Source organism: Schistocerca cancellata, chromosome 4, assembly GCF_023864275.1.
Source record: "Schistocerca cancellata isolate TAMUIC-IGC-003103 chromosome 4, iqSchCanc2.1, whole genome shotgun sequence".
NCBI lineage: Eukaryota > Metazoa > Arthropoda > Insecta > Orthoptera > Acrididae > Schistocerca > Schistocerca cancellata.
In genome coordinates, this window is record NC_064629.1 from 202,334,888 (window position 1) to 202,353,107 (window position 18,220).

General features: G+C 42.3%; 1 protein-coding gene across 1 annotated transcript in view; it reads left to right on the forward strand.

Annotated features, from left to right (window-relative positions):
• Window positions 1-18,220, forward strand: part of LOC126183192 (uncharacterized) — a 192,306-nt gene that overhangs the window by 19,963 nt on the left and 154,123 nt on the right. The window lies entirely within an intron of this gene.

Genomic DNA, 18,220 nt, shown 5'->3' on the forward strand with positions numbered 1-18,220 from the left:
TGTGTCAACTGCCGAGAGCACCATCCCCCTTGCTTGCCGGACTGTAAGATTCTACAGAAGGAACGGAAAATAATGGAATACAAGACCCTGGACCGACTGACCCACACTGAGGCTAAACGGAAATTTGAACGGCTTCATCCCGTGCATATGACGTCATCTTATGCTGCCATTGTCACTCCTGTTACAGGTCCATCCGCTGCACCACATACAGTCAGCTCTCAGAGCCAAAGGATCACACCTGCCTCTTTGATGGTGAGGGGCACTTCCCTCCCTGTTGCTCCCACACCACCTACCTTGGGAGCAGCATCCCCTCAACCATCAGGGACATCAGTCCCCACTTCTAAGCCGGAGAAGCGTAAGTCTTCTCCGGCTTCTCTCGGTAGGAAGGGATCCCTTGGTTCCAGGTTCCTAACAGTGGCAAACTAGACATCCGCCAGGGGCTGAAGGAGCCCCAGGTAGCTGGTTGTAGGGCTTCGCGGTCCTCCTCAGTCCCGGAGACTGAATCAAAGAAGGCCTCCCAGCAAGGGCAACCAAGGGAACAGCATGAGAAATCGAAATCAAAGACCCCTAATACCAAGGGAATTGTGGTGGCACCCACTCCACCGCTACCTACAAGCTCTGCATCTGAGGACGCGGTGGAGATTCTGGCATCCGCTGAGGGCCTAGATTTCGCCGGTCCCTCAGACATGATGGACGTCGCTCCCGTTGGTACTCAGTCGGTGGCAGCAGGTGACCTAGCGGCGTAATCTGCCTCCTCGGTCCCGTCACACCTTTCTCGGCCATGGACAATGTCATCCTCCAGTGGAACTGCAGCAGTTTTTTCCATCATCTTGCTGAGCTCCGACAACTTCTCAGCCTTCACCCTTTCCTCTGCACTGCTCTTCAGGAAACATGGTTTCTGGTGATGTGAACCCCTGCCCTCCGTGGCTATCGGGGTTGTTATAAGAAAGGGGCGGCTTAGGAGAGGGTATCTGGTGGCGTCTGCATCTATGCCTTTCACTCTCTTTACAGCGAGTCTGTACCTCTACAAACACCTTTAGAGGCTGTCGTTGTTTGGGTGTGGACGCCTCGGGCTGTAACTGTCTGCAGTCTCTATCTTCCACCGGATGGTGATGTCCCGCAGCATGGCCTGGCTGCACTGATAGACCAATTGCCGCCATCTTTTTTTGTTACTGGGCGACTTCAATGCCCATAACCGTCTGTGGGGTGGATCAGTGGCAACAGGCCAAGGCAGCATTGTTGAGCGAGTATTGTCACAGCTCGACCTTTCTCTTTTAAATACTGGTGTCTTCACACATTTCAGTGTGGCACATGGCACATACTCAGCCATCGACCTTTCGATCTGCAGCCCTAGCCTATTACCATATGTCCAATGTAGTGTGCATGATGACTTGTGCGGTAGTGACCACTTTCCGATCTTTCTGTCACTGCCACAGCATCACTCTCCTGGGTGCCCCAGCAGATGGGCTATGAATAAGGCTGACTGGGACTTGTTCACCTCCATTGCCACTATCGAGCCTCTTACCAATGACGCAATTGATGTGGTGGTTCACTCGGTCACCACCGGCATCGTTACTGCCGCAGAATCTACCATTCCCTGTTCTTCTGGGTCCCCACGATGGAGGACTGTGCCTTGGTGGTCGGCCGATATCGCTGAGGCGATTAAAGATTGCAGGCAGGCACTCCAGCATCACAAGCGGCATCCCTCGTTGGAACACCTCATCGCCTTTAAACAGCTCTGTGCGTGAGCCCACCGCCTCAATCACCATCGTAAGCAGGAGTGCTGGGAAAGGTATGTCTCCACCATTGGCCTCCGTACCTCTCCATCACAGGTTTGGGCCAAGATCAGGCGACTCTATGGCTATCGGACCCCCTTTAGTGTACCTGTGCTCTCACTGAATGGAGCAGTGTGTACTGACTCTGACACAATTGCAAACAGCTTAGCGGAGCATTTTGCTCAGAGTTCCGCTCCTGTGAATTACCCACTGGCCTTCTGCTCCCTGAAAGAGTGGTTGGAACGTTGGAGCCTTTCATTTCACACGCGCCACCCTGAATCGTACAATGCTCCATTCAGTGAGTGGGAATTCCAAAGTGTCCTAGCTGCTTGTCCTGATACAGCTCCCGGGCCAGATCGCATCCACTGTCAGATGCTCAAACACCTCTCGGTGGACTGCCAGCGACGTCTCCTAGACCTTTTCAACCGTATCTGGGTTAAGGGTGGGTTCCCGTCGCAGTGGCGGGGAAGAATCGTAAACCTGGCAAGAACGCACTGGAGGTGGACAGCTACTGCCTCATTAGCCTTACCAACGTTCTTTGCAAGTTGCTTGAATGCATGGTGAACCAGAGGTTGAGTTGGCTACATGAGTTTTGGGGCCTTCTGGTTCCGTCTCATGGTGGGTTCCGTAAGGGCCGCTCTGCAACCGATAATCAGGTGTGCCTGGAGTCTGCCATCCGTGCAGCCTTTGCCCTCTGTCAGCATCTGGTCGCCGTCTTTTTTGACATGCAGAAGCCATACAATACAACATGGCGACGTCACATCCTCTCTATGCTTCATGGTTGGGGTCTTTGGGGTCCGCTCCTGATTTTCATACAAAATTTTCTGTCGCTTCGTTCCTTCCGCGTGCAAGTTACGGCCTACCATAGTTCCTCCTGAGTTCAGAAGAATGGGGTACTGCAAGGATCTGTCGTAAGTGTCTGCCTCTTTTTAATTGCAGTTAATGGGCTCGCTGCGGCAGTGGGAACGCCTGTCTCAGCTTCCTTGTATACTGACAACTTCTGCCTATGCTATAGCTCCACTGTCATTGCAGCTGTTGAACGGCAACTGCAGGGTGCTATTCGCAAGGCACAGTCTTGGGCTGTAGTGCATGGCTTCCAGTTTTCAGCTGCCAAGACCTGCGTTATGCATTTCTGCTGGCTGTGCACTGCTCACCCTGAGCCATGGCTTTATCGTGACTGTAAACCTCTTGCTGTGGTGGAGACGCATCGGTTTTTGCGATTGGTTTTTGAAACCCAGTTGACTTGGCTCCCTCATATTCGGTAGCTTAAACTGACGTGCTGGCGGCACCTTAATGCACTCTGTTGCTTGCGCCACACCAGCTGGAGTGCCAGTCGGTCTACCCTTCTATGGCTGTACCAGGCGTTAATTCAGTCCCGTCTAGATTATGGGAGCCTAGCTTACGGTTCGGCATCCCCTTCCGCGTTGCAGTTGCTGGACCCCATCCTTCACAGCGGGATCCAACTCGCCACTGGAGCTTTCCATAGAAGCCCTGTCAACAACATACTTGTGGAGGCAGGTGTCCCTTCATTGCGATTCCGCCGCCAACAATTACTGGCCGCTTATGCTACGCATGTTTGTAGCTTGCCTGGGCACCCCAATTATCGTCTTCTGTTCCCTCAGTCAGTTGTCCATCTTCCGGAAGGGCGGCCCCAGTCGGGGTGTACAATTGCAGTTCGCGTCAGAGGTCTTCTCTCTGGGCTTGAGGTTTTCCCTCTTCCACCTCTTTTCTGGGCCCCTATGTGTATACCCCCATGGTGTGTGCCCCGCCCATGCCTTCGGCTCTGCTTGGCACAGGGCCTGAAGGACACAGTCCCTCCTGAGGCCCTCCGTCGCTGCTTCTTTCAATCTTTGCTGTGTTTCAAGGCTCTGACATTGTCTATACTGACGTTTCGATGGTTGCTGGTCGTGTCGGTTATGCTCTTACTCTAGGGGATCATTATGAACAACACTCATTGCTGGCTGGCTGCAGTGTTTTCACTGCCGAGCTGGTCGCCAACTCTCGCGCCCTGGAGTATATCCACTCCCGCTCAGGTGAGACCTTCGTTATCTGTAGTGACTCCCTGAGTGGTTTACGAGCTATTGACCAGTGTTTCTCTCGTTCTCGTCTGGGGATGGCTATCCAGGAGTCCCTCCATACTCTTGCCCGTTGCGTCCGCTCTGTGGTCTTTGTGTGGACCCCGGGTCATGTCAGCATCCTGGCAAATGAACGTGTTGACACGCTGGCCAAACAGGCTGTTGGTGCACCAGCCTTGGAGATTGGCATTTCGGTGAGTGACCTCAGGTCAGTTTTGCAGCAGAAGGTACTTCACACCTGGGGTGAAGAATGGCACACCCTTCCTTCACCCAACAAACTTGGGGCCATCGAGGAGGCTACCGGTGTGTGGTGCTCCTCCTTGCGGGTCTCTCGCAAGGACTCTGTTGTCCTGTGCCGGCTGCGCATTGCCCACACCTCGATGACACACAGCTATTTACTGCGCCGCGAGGACCCACCTTTATGTTGCTGCAGGTCAGTTTTGACGGTGGTCCACATCTTGTTGGACTGCCCGCTTTTCACTCCGCTCAGGCAGACGTTTGCGCTGCCTGATACGCTTCCTGCACTTTTATCAGATGACGTTGCGATGGCAGATTTAGTTTTGAGTTATATTCGTGCAGGGGGTTTTTATCGCTTGATCTAATAAGTGTTTGGCCCTTTTTTTGTGTTGAATGGCCATTGGCCTACAACTTAAGACTGGGGTTTTTAGTGCGTTTCTTGGTGGTCGGCTTTTCTATTTTTGTTTCTATGGTCGGTCAACCACTGTCACACTCAGTGTGATTTTAATTCCTTTTTTCTGATCTCTGTCTGTGTCTTTCTTGTCCTGTGTCGTCTCTTGTCATCTCCATTGTTGGTTCTTATTCTTTGTGGGTGTTTCAACTTCGTGGAAAAAGGGACTGATGGACCTAGTAGTCTGGTCACTTCAATTCCACAAACCAACCAACCAGCTGATCGGTTCCAGTCATTCTACCAGGAAGGAGGTACACGGCTCGTGATGTATGTAGTTCAACCATGCCTTGATGGTCAATACGGTGGTTTGATCGCGTCCGCATTGTTACTTTGTGCCAGGGAGGGCTTTTAACAAGGGAAGTGAACCAAAGCGATGTTGTTTGGACATGGAGGAAATACAGAGAGACAGGAACTGTCAATGACATGCCTCACTCAGGTCACCCAAGGGCTACTACTGCAATAGGTGATCGCTTCATACGGATTATGGCTCGGAGGAACCCTGACAGCAACGCCACCATGTTGAATAATGCTTTTCATGCAGCTACAGGACATTGTGCGACCTAAACTGTGCACAATAAGCTGTATGATGCGCAACTTCATTCTTGACGTCCAATGCGAGGTCCGTCTTTGCAACCACGACACCATGCAGCATGGTACAGATGGGCCCAACAACATGTCAAATGGATCACTCAGGATTGGCATCACATTCTCTTTGCCGATGAGTGTCGCATATGCCTTCAAGCAGACAATCGTCGGAGACGTGTTTAGAGGCAACCCGGTCAGGCTGAATGCCTTAGACACTCTGTCCAGTGAGTGCAGCAAGGTGGAGGTTCCCTGCTGTTTTGGGGTGGCATTATGTGGGGCTGACTTACGCTGCTGGTGGTCATGGAAGGTGCAGTACTGGCTGTACGCTACTTGAATGCCATCCTCCGACCGATAGTGTAACCATATCGGCAGCTTATTGGCAAGGCATTCGTCTTCATGGACTGGGAAAGATTGAAAAGGGCTGTTTATGGATGACGTGACCCACTAACCACTCTGAGGGATGTATGCCGAATTGCTATTGAGTGTTGGGACAATCTGGACCAACAGTGCCTTGATGAACTTGTATGTAGTATGCCATGATGAATCCAGGCATGCATCATTGCATGAGGATGTGCTACTGGGTATTAGGGGTACCGGTGTGTACAGCAATCTGGACCACCACCTCTGAAGGTCTCGCTGTATGGTGGTACGACATGCGATGTGTTGTTTTCATGAGCAGTAAAAAGGGCAGAAATGATGTTTATGTTGATCTCTATTCCAATTTTCTGTACATGTTCCAGAACTCTCGGAACTGAGGTGATGCAAAACTTTTATTTGGTGTGTGTATAAATGACTTAGCGTGGTGGTTCTCCTGGAAAACTCTGAATTCTCAGGGTATTATGTTTTACCTGGAAGAATCAGGGAAATCTCAGGGAATTCTGCACTTTTAACCTAGTATTGAAACTGAATTTGATTGACTTACAAACCACAAATTTTAAACTACTTACTAATTCAAAGTGTGTTAATTATATGAATATTATTTCATATAAATTATCAATGTTTGAAAACTGCTGTTAATCTGCTGCTTGTGGATGCCGTATAGCTCAGAGCTGAGAAGAAACTAAAGTAATTACTGTCATATGCTGGACCCCCACCCTCTGCCCCCCTCCCCATCGCTGCTCATGATTAATTTATCAGGAACTTCTTGACACTATCTTCCTTCTCGCATCTGGAATTCTCAGGGATTTTTTTCTTTCCCAAGTTCGCGTAGCCACTCTGGTATATAGTGAGGCTGCGGTACATGATGGGACACCTAGTAGATTCTATATTGATTACACAACAGAACTTGGAGCCAGCATTTGTTAAATGTTGCTGGAAAAACTAAAAAAAAGACACAATTATTGCCAGTTATGCATATATAAGTTTCATTCATATTGGTTTGTTATATAATTACTGAACTCATTTTTAATGACTGTAATGACTTTTGGGGACGAAAGAATTGTATTAGAGCCAACATGGATTTAGGAGTTGTAGCTGTAAGATTTTCAGCTCACCTATTTCATTCAACACACTAAGAAAACTGTAGAAAGTGACAAGATGTTTGCACCTTGTTACTCACCTTGCAGAAGGGCTGTGATTCACTTTTTCATAATTATTTTATAAACAAAATACAAAAGGAAAATCACACCAGATACATGACTAAATTGAAGATTTTGTAACACTCAGTGTTCAGCATTCTTTTCTTGATTGCAAAACCTTCATTAATGTGAAAATAGTATTGAGCGTGCAACAAAAAAGTGTTGAAAGACTTTCACAATATCTAATAATAATGTAATAGATGATGATTGCCTCTCTCTGAGCTTGTTTGGAACAATATTGCTGCACAGAGAAGTGGCATTGGCACATTATTGTTGCAAATGCTAGAAGCTGTACAGATTATCAGCAGTTCATCAAAGGGTGACATCTGAATCTCAATATAAGCAAATGTAATGTTATATTGAGCCATTGTCATTTACAACAGATTTAGTTGTTAGGAAAGAATACACCACACTATGTTTCAGTACAATAAACTTCAAAAGAAGTTGCTTAAGTAATGCTTTTCTGATATACACTTCAGTATTGTTTCATTATCTGAGATCCTTAGCAAGCAGAAGTAATAGTATAGAGAGAAAAAGATTCAAAGGACTGTGTGATTCGTCCCAGATTTATCTTGTTAAAATGAGAATGTTACAGATATTCTCAACAAACATCAGGGCAGATGCTTAAAAAAGGACATTGTGTATCACGAAGGTGCTTACTCATAATATTCTCAGTTATAACCCTCTTTTTGATAAGACACACTACTTCAGACATATACAGGGCACAGAAAAAAAATCTTGGTACTAATGTCATAGCAGTATAATGGGAATCAAATCAAGCAAATTTGGTCAAATAGCTGTAGACCAGAACTTTGCAATAGTGCAGCTGCAGCCATAAAATGCCAGCAGACAGTGACAAGTGCACAGTAGTGTGTCTCGTCAGAGGATAAGGTTGACCATGTTCAGTGTTATAGTCTTGTTTTAGTAAGCTGTTGTATTGTGTTTTGCTGCAGTTGCTGTGCTGCACTTCAGATGAAATTTCATTGCTGTTACCACTATTATGTTAAAAATTAATACATGCTGCCTCTAAATTTCATTATTAACAGCATTGTAACATACAGTATTTTATTTCAACTCTCTCACTGTTTTGTTGTTTCTGTTGTGCAGTGCAACAAATTTTTGAAGTTATGGTGCTCCTAACATAGCTAATTTAATAGATATACACTATGTGATCAGAAGCATCCGGACACCTGGCAGGAAATGACTTACAAGTTTTTGGTGCCGTCCATCGGTAATGCTGGAATTCAATATGGTGTTGGTTTACCCTTAGCCTTGATGGCAGCTTCCACTCTCGCTGGCATACGTTCAGTCAGATGCTGGAAGGTTTCTTTGGGAATGGCAGCCCATTCTTCATGGAGCGCTGCACTGAGGAGAGGTCTCAATGTCATTTGGTGACACCTGGCATGAAGTCGGTCTTCCAAAACATCCGAAAGGTGTTCTATAGGATTCAGGTCAGGACTCTATGCATGCCAGTCCATTACAGGGATGTTTTTGTCATGTAGACACTCCTCCACAGGCCATGCATTATGAACAGATGCTCGATCGTGTTGAAAGATGCAGTTACGATCCCCGAATTGCCCTTCAACAGTGAGAAGCAAGAAGGTACCTAAAACATCAATGTAGACCTGTGCTGTGATAGTGCCACGCAAAACAACAAGGGGTGCAAGCCTCCTCCATGAAAAATATGGCCACACCATAACACCACTGCCTCCGAATTTTACTGTTGGCACTACACACTCCAGGCAGATGATGTTCACCAGGCATTTGCCATATCCACACCCCTCCATCAGGTCACCACATTGTGTACCGTGATTCGTCACTCCACACAATATTTTTCCAGTGTTCAATCGTCCAATGTTTATGCTTCTTACACCAAGCAAGGCGCCGTTTGGCATGTACGAGTGTGATGTGTGGCTTATGAGCAGCCACTCTACCATAAAATCCAAGTTTTCTCACCTCCCGCCTAACTGTCATAGTACTTGCAGTGGATCCTGATGCAGATTGCAATTCGTGTGTGATGGTCTGGATAGATGTCTGCCTATTACACATTATGACCCTCTTCAACTGCCGGCGGTCTCTGTCAGTGAGTAGACAAGTTCGGCCTGTACGCTTTTGTACTGTACATGTCCCTTCCAATTTCCCCTTCACTATCACATCGGAAACAGTGGATGTAGGGATGCATAGGAGTGTGGAAATCTCGCCTACAGACATATGACACAAGTGACACCTAATCACCCGACCACGTTCGAAGTCCATGAGTTCCACAGAGCACCTCATTCTGCTCTCTCATGATGTCTTATGACTACTGAGGTCGCTGACATGGAGGACTTGGCAGTAGGTGGCAGCACTATGCACCTAATATGAAAAACATGTTTTTTGGGGGTGTCTGGATACTTTTGATCACATAGTGTACATCCCAGAAAAAATTGGATTTACTGTTACCAGCCTTGGCTACAAATCTGAAATTTTCCTGACTTTAACTGTTTGGTTTATGCAAATTAACCATTATCTGTGCTTCTTAGCATAACAGGCAAGTTACTTCCATACAGTGGGTGAAGAGGAATATTCAGTACTAGTCATTGGCATTGACCAGTGATGTAATGTCAGTGGCTGCTGTTACATCACCTTTTGGTGCCTACTTTCACAATTTGATTGTTAGTTGTTGAAGCCGATGTATGTGAAACCAGAGAAATCTGGTTGTGGTGACTGATTTGTAGCTTAGCCAATCCGAAAATATCGCCACTGGTATCGTATTATAGTCTCCATGTTGTTTACGATGTTTGTCATATGTTTCCTATGTCACTCGTAAGATGCTGAATAGTATGGAACATTTATCTTTATACCATACACTTGTTAATCTGCAGGCAGCCGTTTTATGGCTGTAGCTCCAGAACAATACATTTCCAACTTATGCATATTTTGGCAGTTCACATGCTACATACATATGATTTTTTGTGAATATGGCTGGCTGCTGGCCATTTTCAGGTTTTTAATAGCTCACTGACCATAGGTTAATAACAAATGTATTAGCCTTTAACACTCGTCATTTAACTACCAATTTTTATTTTTTAACCTACATTTACTATCACTTTTTAATTAAAAATTCATCTACGGGATAGAAGTTATCAAGAAGAAATTATTTTAGTCTACATTTGAAATTTGTTTTGCTATCCATCAGACATTATAGATTGTTGGACAAACGATAATATTTTTGCCTGTGTATTAGTCTCCTTTCTGAGACACTGATACCTTTAGTGGTGGGTAATAAATGTAACTTTTTTCCTTATGTTGTTGCAGCAGTGAACAACATTGTTCCTATCAGTTTGTCATCATTGACAGATTTCATTAGGGGATGGTCAAAAAGTATATGACTTTGATTTTGTAAATAAATCTTTATTCAGATAAAATTGTTTGACATCAATCACCTTCAAAGTGATCTCCTTCAGCTTCTACACACACCTTCCAACGTTGCTCCCACTGCTGGAAAGTGCCTTTTTGTATGATGTGGAACTGCTCCATTGAATTCTGTGCATAATATCTTCCCTGTTAAAAAATCTGCTTCCTTTCACATTCTTTTTCAGTTTAGGGAAAAGCCAGAAGACACTCGGTGCTAGGTCAGGGAAATAGCTAGGCTGGCAAGCTACAGCTGTGTTGTGTTTGGCCAAAAATAATTGAGAATGACGAGTGTGTTCCAGTGTATAGCCCGATCGAAGTGGTGACACAGATTTGCAGTTGAGTTTAAATCTGGGGAGTTTGGTGGCCTCGAGAGTGAGACAAACTCATTGTGGTGGTGTTTGAATACATCGTGTACATTGCGAGCTGTGTGACATGTTACATAGTCCTGCTGGTACATGCCGGTATGCCAAGGAGAAACAAACTGCATGTAAGGGTGGACATGATCCCTTGTGTTGATCCAGTGCTCCTTCTGGAATGACTAAATCACCTAAGAAATGCCATGAAAACATTCCCTAGACCATAATGCTCCCTCCTTCCAGCTTTCATTGCTGATGAACAGCAGTCAGCATGTCATCATGGGTACATGAACCAGGTGCCTGATGTGGAAGCCCATACACAGCTACACTCACCGAATGGTCCTTGTGGAGACACTGATGGCAGCTCCGTGGTTCATGTGGGTGGTCAGTTGCTCAACAGTTACATGTTGACTTGCCGTACACATCTATCATGCACTCTTGTCATCTATGGCCTGTAGTGTATTGCAGTTACCTCGGTGCCAGTTTTGCATGGTGCCATTTTGACATGTATGGTATATGTTACACATGATTATACATGAGCGGCCTACAAACTTAGCTGTTTCTGAAATGCTTCCACTGGCCCGAAAGCCAATGATCATGGCATTTTCAAGGTCAGCTAAATCACTCCGGTTCCACATTACAAAAACGACTGCACTGTTTTCTGCGACCCCCCAGCACACTTTATATACCGTCCACTGCTAGTGTCACCTGCGTGTGGTTATTGCACGTTGACGTTGAACATAGGTGGTGCTCACATTAATGTGACTGGACCGTGTTGAAGTAGAACTACCTTTATGAGGCTCTGCGTGTGAAGCTCTTAGGCATCCAGATGAATAATACACTGAGATGACTCAAGTACATGGATAAGTTAATGGAAAAAGTTCAGTTCTGCTTGATTTGCATTTAGAAATCTCTCTTTGTGTTGACCTGCAGAAGTGATTTACTGGCATACATTTCAGACTTTGTCAGTACTGTCCTATTGCATAATTGTCAAGAGCAATATAGCTAAGGATAAAACTAGTATTTATTCTACAGGCTGTAGAAGCTTTGCCAGGGACCTTGCAATTCTTACACTAATGTGAGAATACATTTAATCCCTAATGGTCTTTGTTGTTATTATAAGTGTGAATTTAGGGTGAAGTGTAAAAGTCACATCCACAATACTAGACGTAAAAATAATTTACAAATAGACTGTGCACTTACATTTAGAGTTCAGAAATTAGTTTTCTATTCTGATGTTAAACTCTTTTATGGGTTGCTGGCAGGCATCAGGCAGGGAATTAGAACTGCTCTGATATTGAAAACTAAAGTAAAAGAAAATGTTATTTGCCACTCTTACTATTATTGGTTGGATTATTTGGACACTGGTAAGTAAATTCCAGTTTACATTAACATTCACCTTAAACATGTTTTTAACTTTTTCAGTGTATAGAAAGCTGGTAGTGTTCTCAGTAAAGTTATTATATGCTTTGTTTGAAGTTTTAGATAGAAACGCCAAGAGAAAGAGCTTTTTTTTTTATTTTTTATCTCTCTTTAATGTAGCTGCTTTTCTGTTGAGGTACAGTTTAATTAATCTAGAAGTTATTCTCATAATTACCAGTGTGAGTAGATTAACGTTATACAATCAAGGCTTTCACGACCGGATGTTTCAGCTGCTGAGAATTCTTCCAGGTTGTATGGCCATGGTCCATGGAACTCTTCTATCCCTGACGTTTTGTCCAAAGCTATGTTGGACATCTTCGGAGGTGCTCCTGGTTGTGCTGAGTCTTGCTGACTGACGACTCGTACGTCGAAGAATGGCCCAAATACCGTGGAAAGGTGTGGTCTGTATTTCACTTGATAGCAGTGAAAAACCTTCAGACTAAATAAGAAAATAGGCCAAGCACTTTGTTCCGTTAAGAATAAACGTCCCCCTCTGTCTGTAAGTGGTGTATACAAGATTCTTTGTACATGTGGTAGGGTCTACATTTGGAACTACAAAGAGAAGTGTGAATACAAGATTGAAAGAACATAAAAGTCTTTGCCAACTAAGGAAAACAGTCAAGTCAGCCGTGGTGGAACATGCTCTTCAGTCAGGTGATCACTTAGTGAAGTTTTCAGAAACTGAACGAACTATTATCCACGTCAATATAGAGAAGCCATCGAAATCCACGTCTATATAGAGAAGCCATCGAAATATATAAACATGGGGATAATTTTAACCGAAAAGAGGAAGCTATGAAACTCAGCGATATATGGACAGTGGCGCTACAGAATCGATGAGAAGTTTTTATCTTTGACGTACTATGATTGATATTTATATTTTATCCTTGACGAGGTTTATCTCTGCTATCACGTGAAATCCAAACCACAACCACTTTCCACGGTATTTAGGCTGTTCTTTGATGTCCATCTCGTCAGTCGGTAAGACTCGGCACAACCAGGAACACCTACGAAGAAGTCCAACATAACTTTGGACGAAACGTCAGGGATAGAAGATTTCCATGGACCACGGCCATACAACCCGGAAGGATTCTCAGCAGATTAATGTTAGTTGTAATAAGTCATTGCTATAGTTTACAGAAGCTGCTAATTAACCTATGATTAGACTTGATGAACACCCTTGAAGGCTCTCTTTTAGTATGGAATTTATAGAGCATAATGTAGAAATTAATAGGTGAAAACCAACCTTTCTTCCTTCCACATTGAGTGTGTTATAACAAGCCCTTGTGTGGTTTACTTTCCATATTCTTACAATCAAAGTGTATTTGTAAAACATGGTTTATAAACCATGTTTTACAAAATACTTTTACAAATACCTTCAACTTCTTTGATTTTTTTGTTATTTGGTCCATGCAAAATGTTCTCGGAATCCTTAGAGGAAAGGATTCCAGTCCCATTCTGAGTGTTCAGCTATAATTTCTTGTGATTTTCTAGAGTTAATATAAATACACACCAAAATTGTTTGTACAAAGCTTTATTAATTTCTCCTCCACCTTTGCCATGAGAGGCGTATACTGCCCTCTTAATGTATACATTTGATACAACATAAGAAACTAAAGATCATTGTCTGGAAATTTTAATCATCATCCATTTTCCAGGTGGTACTACCAGTGCTAGACAGAGGACCTTGTCCATTAAACATCTCAAATTTCCTATTGACTTACCAATTTTCACATGTAACACATGAGATATTATTTCCAAATACCTTGGTGGTGGTGGTGGTGGTCTGCAACCAGAAGTTACTCTTAAAAGTAGTTACGCGATGTATAGATAAAACTTATTGAAGAGCTCTGTTATTCATTGATGAGCTTGGCTTATCATAACATACAGGGCCCCAAGTTCAGTACTGATTTTCCCAAAAATTGAGTTCTGATGAGGGCACCCATTCTGCATTGCGATATTAACTTGAGGTGCTTCAGTGCAGATGCAGTGGACTCATAAACATATTCAGGGCAGGAGGTATGGTACTGTATTTACTCGAATCTAAGCCGCACCTGAAAAATGAGACTCAAAATCAAGGAAAAAAGATTTTCCCGAATCTTAAGCTGCACCTGAAATTTGAGACTTGAAATTCAAGTGGCGATAAAAGTTTTAGACTGCCCCTCCAACATAGTTGGTCCATTGTAGCATGAGACACAATTGAGGTCGAATGGTTTGAAGATACAGCTACAGTAGTTTGGTTTGAGTCATAAGCTTAACAGTTAAGCTTTATCAAGTAGCCATTGCTATGTGTCAGGCGGGTACCCTTCCTTTTGCACGTGCTTCGTCTGGTTTGAATCGATTGCTTATTTTGCTTTGATCTGATAAGTGCCGTTCTCTTTGTTATAGGTGTTTACGTCACTCTAAGCTGAAAATGCATTATTGTACTGTGTCATGCATTGTTTGTCGCATTCTGATAATGAGTGTTTACGACCTGTTGCCGCTCGCGGCATGGCTTGCTTTTGTGCACTCTACCGCAGCTTACAATTAAAAAAAAAAGAGAGAACTCTCCCCGAATTTCAATAGTAATCCTCTCCATGATGCACATCATCTCTCACTTGTAGCATTTGCCATTAGAGGTTGTGGAGTATCTCCTTAACACTCTCAAGCTCAAGAAGAAACATATTAGTCATCATTGGAGCTTCTCTGGTTCTTCTATTAACCCCTTAACATATTGATATTTGTTTCAAATTATGTGCCAAAAAATATTTTTTTTTTTTTATTAATGAGAAACATCGCACAATGAACAGCATTACATATAGATGTATAAAGATAGCTTTTAAAGTTCAAAATAATGAGTTACAAAGTTTTGAACATCACCGGTAATAAAATCTTGAGTATACTCGTGCACTAGACTTTGACTATAATAGCCTGAAACTTGAAGTCAATTTTTTAGTTTATGTGTAGCTGTACTATTTACTTCACAACAGTTTCCTGAAACCATTGTCTAAACGACAATGCAGGAGAGAACAGAAAGTGCGCATTTCGTTGTCTAGTATCCAAAGCTGCACACATGCTACATACATATGATTTTTTGTGAATATGGCTGGCTGCTGGCCATTTTCAGGTTTTTAATAGCTCACTGACCATAGGTTAATAACAAATGTATTAGCCTTTAACACTCGTCATTTAACTACCAATATCTAGTGGCAACCACCTTAATCATAAAATGACAGCCGGTCTACAAATGTAGGACCAGATGCTCTCTTGTGGCCGAACACATAACTATCAGTGCTGAAATGGTTATAAGCAAGGTTTTATTTTTTCAAAGCTCTGTTCTTAAGTTGTCCAAGTATACTCCAGATTTTAAGTTTCTGTCAAAATAATAATAATAAAAAAAGAGATAACTCTGGGTTTTGTGTTAAGGTAAGGGTCCCAGACTGATGATCAGTTCTCAAGTATAGGTTGAACAAGTGGTTTGTAAGCCACTTCGTTCTTGGATGAAATCCATTTCCATGAGATTCTTTCTATGAAATTGTCTAGCATTTGCTTTCCATATAATTTTTTTATGTTGTCATTCCACCTTTGTTACTTCGAATGGCTACTCATAGGTATTTTATAGTAGTTATTGTTTACTATGATTTCTCGCCAATAGTTGAAGTATATGGTAGTGGATTTCTTTGCATATTAATGCAAAATATGTTACATTTATTTATGTCCATGCTAAATGCCAGTCCCTTGCATCAATCATTGATCTCTTCTGCGGGTCCTCCTATAATTCACTTCAGTTTTCTGGCTTTGATACCTTGTTATAAGCAACTGCATAATCTGCAAACAGCAATATGGAGCTTCTGCAAACTACCTCTACATCTGTAGATTTTATCCTATTAAGAGTCACATGTTGATGTATCTGCAAGGAAGTCTTGAATTCAGTCACAAATCTGGGCCGATACTCAATAGGTTCATATTTTGTTCACTAAACGGCAATGCAGAACTGTATTAAGTCAAGTAAAAACAGCAGCCACCTGGGACTCTGAAAGTCATAGTAGGGTCTAAGTCCTATCACGTATGCAACAGTTTCGAATTCAGAGGCTCTCTGCCATCTTGTCGATAAACGGATATTTGCAGATGCAAATCATTAAACAGCGTATCTAGAAAGAATAAATGCCAAATTATGCTTTTGTGTCTTTCGTATCAACATGTAGAGTTTTCATAAGTTACTCACAAAATTACCATTTGTAGCTTCTTTCTTAAGCTATGTATTGTGTGGTTTGCTACATCACATAATGCTTTTGTGATATAGTAATGCAGCAGTGGTGGGGGCAGTATACAATCATCCAAGAGAGACAACTTTATGTATTTACCCAGTCTGGGGGTTGCTTTCTCAATTTGATTTATTTGAAAATAAAGGCAGCCATAGCATGACAGCAACACAAGGATCTTTGTAAGAAATATGCTGTTGGCTTTTTTGGTTTTTAGAACAGCAATTTGCTGTAATGGAATCTTCGTCAAAGTCCCATACTCAGGTTGCATCCTTTCTTAATATTTAGTCGTGCCTTGCATTGATTTGTTGCTGACAACTCTAAAATTGGTTTGTTTGCAAATATAGCCATTAGGCTTGTTTCACATTCAGGTAAGAAAAGGAATAACATAATCTCATCTTTAGGAGGGAAGCAACTCTTGATTCACAGCTAAGAGGCTGGCTTGTAAGTGCAGTAAAACTCAGAACATCTAGTTTCTTACGCAAGTTCCTTTTTACACTGTCCTTCAACTCTCTTACAATGGTAATCTGATCATTTAGGTAGAGGATACCAGATATATGGTATTGATAGTAGATAGAGATCCCTTACTAAAGGCCCATCTTCATGAACTGTTGCAGAAACTGAATGCCACTGTATTTACAGTTAAAATGTTTTCAACAGTTAATGCCAGTGACAAACTAAAACTTGTTTATTTTGCATAATTTTATCATCTTGTGGTGGTGCAGTTCTTCTTACGTCTTTGAAAATAGGACAAGGAATTCCACCATATATAAGACACCTTTTCAGTTTCATTTTACCCAGACATGTTTCAGCACTTTTTGTGGTATCTTCAGTGGGTTATTTTATTTTCTTAACTTACATGAACCTATTGGATATTTATGTTGGTAGCTAATCTGCTACACAATCTACAACTTGTCATGGCTTTGATGTTGTAGTGTTTCCATTGAATAGTGAAAAAACTCTACCCATGTTTGAAAATTCATAGGAAGTACATTATCAAACGACCATAAGTCACAGAAATCAGCGTATTCACCTCGCCGTAACATATGAGAAAACACTATATTATCAAAGCCATGACAAGTTTTACATTGTGTAGCAGACTAGTTATCAACATAAATACCCAATAACTTCATGTAAGCTAAGAAAATAAAATAACCCACTGAAGCACAAAAAGTGCTGAAACATGTCTGGTGTCTCGCATAAGACGGAATTCCTCATCCTATTGGCATACTTTTATTCCTTGATGTGGTAGATGATATCATCTTGTGGGCAATTCTGCTCAACCACAAAGAATAGTTTTAACCAGAAAGTGAGCAACCTAACCTCTATATTATAAGCTTAAACTGGCACCACAATAAATCTTCTCACTTATGAGATTTGTGATTGACAGTAGGAACTTGGTTAACAAGGGCAGTGATAGCTATTCAGTTGGTCGTAAGATGACGAACAGTTTTTGTCGTGAGCATATCTTTAAGTAAGGTTAAAAGATTGCACAGCACTCTGCTGTATACAGTTTCAGTAGACAACTACAACAGATGAAGGCTGTTCGAGAAAAACTGCAGGTTTTTTAAATTGAAACTGAAAGCTTTTCTCCGAGCAGGTGACTTTTATTCCGTCCAGGAATCCTTAACCTTTACTTAATTGTGATTTATTAATGAATTCACTAAAATGAATGGGATAGTGGACAAAAATTCTAAATATTTTAGTATCATTCCATGAAAGTATGGTTACTGTTAACTATTAAAATGAATTCAAAATTTAAAGAAACTGTTGATGTAAAGAAGATTCAGGCTTGTTTATGTAATCCAGTTATGCCAATTGGGGTTTTCCCCGTTAATTCCAGGTGAATACCGTTATAGTTCCTAACATTGGGCAAAGGCTGACATGTTTCCCTTTCATATCCCATTGTTAAGTGTGAGGAAATGAGGTACATTCTTATGCTGTATGTTTATTATTATTATTTCATAGTCAGCATTTTGTTTTTATATTTCTATTTTAAACGATTCTGGGTATATTACATGCCTTATGTGATTGACTAAATGAAAAATAAATGTTTTGGTAATTTGAATGTAATATCAGAATTTTATTCACTTTGCTTCTTTTCT